Genomic DNA, 6,791 nt, shown 5'->3' with positions numbered 1-6,791 from the left:
TTTATATTATTACAAAACTATATAAAGTCTGTAGTGTAAAATTTTAAAATCAAAAATAGATATGGCATATGAACACATCTATAAACTATACAACAAATTACATTATAAATATTGTTTTTCTTGTTCATCGTCAAAGTCATAAAATTAAGTTAATTTGCTTTGGTCATACACCATTATCAAATGAAGATGCTATCAAGTATCATGCAGAATTTTGTTGTAAAGAAAATGAAGAATTAAAGAAAAAGTTGAAGAAGAAATTAAATATATCGAAGAAGAAAAAGAAAAAGGAAAAAATAAAAGAGTATACAAGAAAAAACTAAAATAAAAATGAAAAATTCCTATTTAAAACCTCATGTAAATTTTTTTAAAGAGAAAGAAAATATAGATAGTTTTGCTAATAGTATTGTATTAGTATTCATTACTAATAGACAGGTTATAAAAACTTAAGTAAAAATCTATTGCTAGCATAAATGCAATATATAGAGATCTATTTTATAATTATTTTTTCTTGTAAAACGTGTCAAAATATAAAATTCATCATAATTTATACTCATTTTCAAGTCAATTACAACGTATTCATTTTCATGCTAACAATTTGCAGAGAAAACAAAGAAGAAAAAGAATATTTTGCAAAGAAACTAGAAATAGTTGATGAAAATATAAAGAAACTAAATTCTAATAGAGAAATAAGTAAAATAACTATACCCTATGATCACATCTTTAAGCTCTACATCAAATTAGATTATAAATATAGTTTTAATTGTTCATTTTGTCAAACTCATAATAATAAATTATTGTGTTATGGACGCGCGCCATTAACAACTGAAGATTCTATCAAGCATCACGCAGAGTTTTGTTGTGAAGGAAACGAAAAATTAAAGAAAAAAATTGAAAAAAAAATTGAATCTATCGAAAAAGAAAAAGGAAGAAGGAAAAAAATAAAAAAGCATACAAAAAGAAATAGAAATTAAAAAAAACATGATAGTTTATTGTAACCTCATTAAATTGTAAACTTTATTCATTTTCATACTAACATTTAGTGGAAAATAGGTGATTTATTTTGGAAAAAGGGATAAAAATAAAATTAGTATTGCAAATGAAAGATATAGAAAATTATTTTACAAATATTGCTTTTATTGTAAAGAATATCAAAGATATCAAATGGAGGCTTTATATAGTGCTTCATTACCAATAAATCCAACACATTGTGCTTTTCATCATTTGTATGTTTGCTGTAAAGAAAAAGAAGAAATAAAAAAAATTGAGGAAGAAATTAGTTTTATTGAAGAAGAAAGGAAAGAAAAAACTTAAATGTCATATAAAACATACCATACAAGCAAAATCAATACAAAATACAGAAAATTGTTTTATAAATATTGTTATTATTGCAAAATATGTTTTGATTACGAAATTTATTTGAGTTCGAAAAATTTACCAACACCAACTGGAGCAGAAAGTATTGATTATCATGCAAACGTTTGCTGTAAAGACAAAAAGAATTAAAAAGAAAAATTGAAGAAGAAAAAAGAGGAAAATAAAGAGATATAAGAAAGAACTTAAAGAAATAAAAAAAAAAAAAACACATTATTCTATTTTCTTTTTGTAAGAAATTTGAATTTTGAATGGAAAATAAAAGTGATAATTTTCTTGAAAATGAAAGATATAAAAATTATTTTATAAATATTGTTTTATTGTAAAAATGTCAAAGATCTCAAAAGCTTTCAAATAACGCATCATTACCAGTATACCCATCAGATTGTATTTTTTATCATACATATACTTGCTGTAAAGAAAAGAAAGAATTACAAAAAAAAATTGAAAAAGAAGTTAATTTTATTCATAAAAAAAGAAACTATACAGCGGTAAGTTATGTTATTAACAAAAACTGAAAGCAGAATGTATTCCTATTAATACCAACTTTTGTTGTTTTACAGAAAGAAAATACAAAAAAATAAATGAATCTAAGGATATAAAAACAAGACTACAAGAAATATCTTTATTTATAAAAACAACAAATATCTTAGTGCAAAAAGAAATTAAAGAAATAAAAGATATGATTACAAAATTTGAGGAAGAAAATGTTAAAATACATTTGAAATTACTTGATAAAATTAATGCGTTAGAAAAAAATAACAATGTTGATGAAAATAATAAAACTGAAAAATCTACATTTGTTACACCTACTGGGTTATTTGGAAAATCTAATGCTCAAAAAACATTTGATTTACTTAGTAAAGAAGAAAAACCAGAAGCATTTGGTGATGGTGAAAAAACATTTGATTTACCTAGTAAGGAGGAAAATCTATTAACATTCAATGCATCTTGTCAATCAAAATTTGATGGTGTGCCCTTCGGTTCATGGCCTCATGGTCGACCTAGTTGTTTATTTTAAAAAACTTTTAAATATAACATTTTAAATTGTTAAAACATGCACTAAATTGTTTTTTCTTGATTAAAACTGTTTTGCATTTTTTTACATTTTTTTTCATTTTTTTTCAATTTTTTTCAACTTTTTTCAATTTTTTACAATAAATTTCATTTTTTTACATTTTTCTCTATATTTATACTTTTTTATATATGCACTTGTATCATAATTATTCAGTCACTCCAAGAGAGAAGATGTCTTTCAAAAGTAGAATTAATTCAATTATTCAAGATATGAAATTTATTTGGAAATATGATGGTCAATACATCTTCATAATAGGTCTTCTTCATCTTAGTTTTCTTTATTGTCTTCACAAAGCAACAACATCTTTGGTTCAACCTGTTAATATTGGTGTTTGTGATTAATTTTATCTCCACTTTTTTGGTAAGCATATTTTATTTTTTATTATTTATTAACATTATGACACTTACTTGTTTAACATCATTTCTTTTTTTAGAAAAAATTTGTTAAATATTAGAATGTGTAACATACGATGCAACTCAGTTTATCCATGTCTTCTTTGTATGGTGTTGAATAGTTGGTTAAAGTGGTTTTGGTCCGATACTGAATTTGGGGAATTATATGAGTCCTTTTATCGATTTTATATTGTGGATTATGCATTGTTGCGAGACAATTTGTATCATCAATAAATTGGACTTTGGACTTTCCATATATCATTTTAAAAAATTGGACTTTGGAATTTCATCAATGTAATTATTTTATATTGTATTTGAAATATATAACTTTTTTATAAAATCTTTATGTTTATGTATTTTATATTACTCTTATCCACTATTCTAATATATATATGTATATTATCACAGGCTCACCCTTCTCTTTTTTTATGTTTTCTACCGCTGACTGCCTCAAAAACGATCCCCCCGGTTTTTTTTTTTATAAGATGTATCATGACTATTTTTAGACATAATACATTTTATAATAAAAAAACTTGAGCCTGCGATGATATATATATATATATTAGTTAACTACTATTAATCTGTCCTTAACTGCAAAATTTTCACTCTGATAATTTTAGCTTATTCTTTGGCAAAAAAAAATTTTGGGTTTTTTCTCAAAAGTCAATTTACTGGCACTGATGTGGAGATGGGTAAAGGGTTACAATAAATTTGCATGGTTTGAAGACTGAGCTTTTCTATATCTATGAACTGTCACTTGTAGTAACAAATTTCTAACTTAACTCATTACATAGAGGTTTGAATGGTGGTCTCTAGGGGGGTCTATGCCTGACAACTTGGTAGAAATTTTTAAAGAATATATCTGTTTTTGAATAGCATTATTGTAAAATAAATTTTACGTTCCTAGACGTGCTAATGAGCCAGATAATTGGCATGATAATAAGCCTAAATATTTGGCAAACATTCAATTATTGTTCACTTCATTTTTTTTGAAAAAAACGTAAGCAAAATGTGTTGTTTTTACGCAAAAACGATGCCCGCAAAATACATTTTGTATTGCTCTAAAATGCTGAAAATGTCATTTTCAAGGCTCTGAAATTCAAAATTTCTCAGGTGAAAATGCCTCAGACACCCCCCAGGTGCGAAGTGCCTCCGATGTTTTATGACTGATGTTTGAAAAATCCTAGATCCACCGCTGAGCGTTTTTAATAACAAATGTCATAGTAAAATAACAATCAAATGTCAATTGGGCAAAAGAAATGTTTAATAAAACAGCGATTAAATTTATTCCTATTATTTATTTTTGTTCAGTTGTTTAAACAACAATAGCACGTGTGGAGCAATATCTAGCGCGATACAAACGACAATAAAAAAATGTCAATTGAATTAAATATTATATTCAATTTTTAGCAATTTCTAGTCGCTAAAAGAAAACGGGCAGTTAGTAAAAGTCGTGCTGTATAATCTAAAGCGCGTAGTTAATCTCAATAGCCAAAATCAAATGTCAATTGAGCATTGGTATTTTCAGAAAAGAACGATTTAATAATTCATTTCATTTATTCATTTTCAAATTTGTGATGCAATCAACAATAGCACGTATTAAACAATCATTAGTGCAAACGACAAGAAGAAAAATGCGAAAGTTATTTGAATATTAGAGACCTTTAGATTGACGTTTTTTTTCAACGACAAGATGCTATTTACAGGATAAGGTTTGCAGTGTACCAGTCGAAGAAGAAGGAAATATAGATCACACAAATACATCGAACGTCATGCGGATAAAAATAACGTGACAGTTTTTGCCGTTCGGCTTAAGGTACATATTACACGTTGAGAAGTTTAGAAGAAAGCTCTCAGGTATGTCATAAACGTGTCACTATTTTGTCGTTAAAACATGTTTTTTTGCGTTCTTAGCATTCTTTTACGCAAATGGATGCTTGCATTTATCTCATGAAAAGCTTTCCGACTGGGATATCCTTACTGTAACCTTAAGTAGCGAATTTTCTAAAAAATGCAAGCATTGTCAAACCAAAAGGATTCGAATGCAGGGTAAGGATGAACCGTTTGTTAGAGAAATAAAAGCAAGAACACTCGAAAGCTCTTAAAATATATGCATAATTGTATTGTATATAATGTTTGCTTTTACATCTTAAAGGGTCTACCTATAGGATTCTCTAATGAAGTTTAAATTTTTAAAGTCTTTAATGTTGAAAATTTGGGTTGAGAGTAAGAAAATTGAAAGAATAAATAGGTCATACATATACAAAAAAAACTGTTATATAACTGTTAGAAACTGTTTACGCATTTTTGTCGCTGGGAGAAGGGCGTTGTATTGATGGAAATATCCATTAGATTATCGTCAGAATGGATAAAATCTTTGTTACTTGCCATAATTCGCAATCCAAACATACTTACAAGTGATTAAAAAAGTACAATACAACACAGGAGACAAATACAAGAAAATGCAAAACGATTAAGTTAATAATCCAAATATATATACATAAAACGAGACGAATATAATTCGAGATGTTTGCCTGTATTTGTTGTCAGTGGTTTGCTATTTCACGTGCCATTTTTGTTTTACTTTGCGCGATACCTGTTGTGTATTTTTCGTGTGATTTTCTTCCTTTTTAAAAGATGGAATATTCTCTCGCAAATACAAACAATAATGGCGTAATAAGAGAGTTATTAGCAGTGTTAAAGGAGTAGTCAGACCTTAAAAAAACTTTCACTCATATGAAAGTGTATATTGTACTTACCTCTCTCGCGAAATCCTAGGTTTCCAATTCAAATTTAAATCGATAAATAATGCCTTAAATGTGTGTATTTTTGCCTCTTGTTCAATCGCCATTGTGTACATGCGAGCGAAGCCGCAGTCCAGCAGCAGTTTCTCGTGGTTACGTCACGGCACTGTGATCGTTGACAACATTGGACAAAGTATACCAGCAAAAGTAGAAATTACGCATAAGCATATTCATAGTTGCATTTTATTTTCTATGTTTTTAATTTATTTTCGCAATGGATACGGATTACTCAAACGATTCCTCTAGTAATTATTCTGGAAGCAGTGTTTCAAACTTCGATAAAAAATGATTAACGATGAAAACATGATTCAACCATATGCTTATGAGCCGATTGAAACAGACTCTAGCGACGAGCCTATGGACGACTCCGACGAAATTCAGCTGTTGTAACAATGAATGAAGCTCAGCACAATTTGAGGGAATAGATACTCCGGACTGTATTACAGATAATCCTGTTTTTCGAAATCTTTGTTTAAATTATTGGGTATTACGACTGGCATGGAGTGAGTACAAACAACACTATGGTTCAAGAGCTGAAGAAGAACCTGAACACAAAATACAAAGACATGTGGCTTACAGGCAACTGGTTCGATGGTGTTGGAATGTATTGGGAAAGCAAATTAGAGTACCACTACCATCTTGTGCTGTTAGCTGCATTCGGGCACATTTCCAAACACCACGTCTAGAAGAGGACTTTGTCTTTGAGGGTTTTAAATTTGCTGATGAATAATAATGGTAATGTAAACTATTATAGCCATATTTATAAGTATCGTTAATGATGAATTACTAATAAAAAAAATCTAAACTTTTATTTAATAAATGAACAATAAATACAATTATAATGGCCAAGCCAAACCAATTCTTTATTTGTGCTATGCAAGATTTTGGTGTGCATAATTGAAAAGTGCCTTTGCTAATGAATTTGCATAGCAAAGAAAAAATTGGGCTATTTTACTATTAGAGATTCTCTTATAATTAATTATAAATATTGATATATACATAAATATTTTTTGGGGACTATTTACCCATTCTTCATTTGTGTGCTTGTATAAAACTTTCTTTGTTTGGCTTTTCTGTAGATGCAATATTTTTTGGAATATTTGCTGGTAAAGAAATCTTGTTATGTACATTTTTTACATTAAAACA

Source organism: Xenia sp. Carnegie-2017, unplaced genomic scaffold (assembly GCF_021976095.1).
Source record: "Xenia sp. Carnegie-2017 unplaced genomic scaffold, XeniaSp_v1 HiC_scaffold_6, whole genome shotgun sequence".
NCBI classification, from domain to species: Eukaryota; Metazoa; Cnidaria; class Anthozoa; order Malacalcyonacea; family Xeniidae; genus Xenia; species Xenia sp. Carnegie-2017.
Note: the sequence above shows the minus strand (reverse complement) of the source record.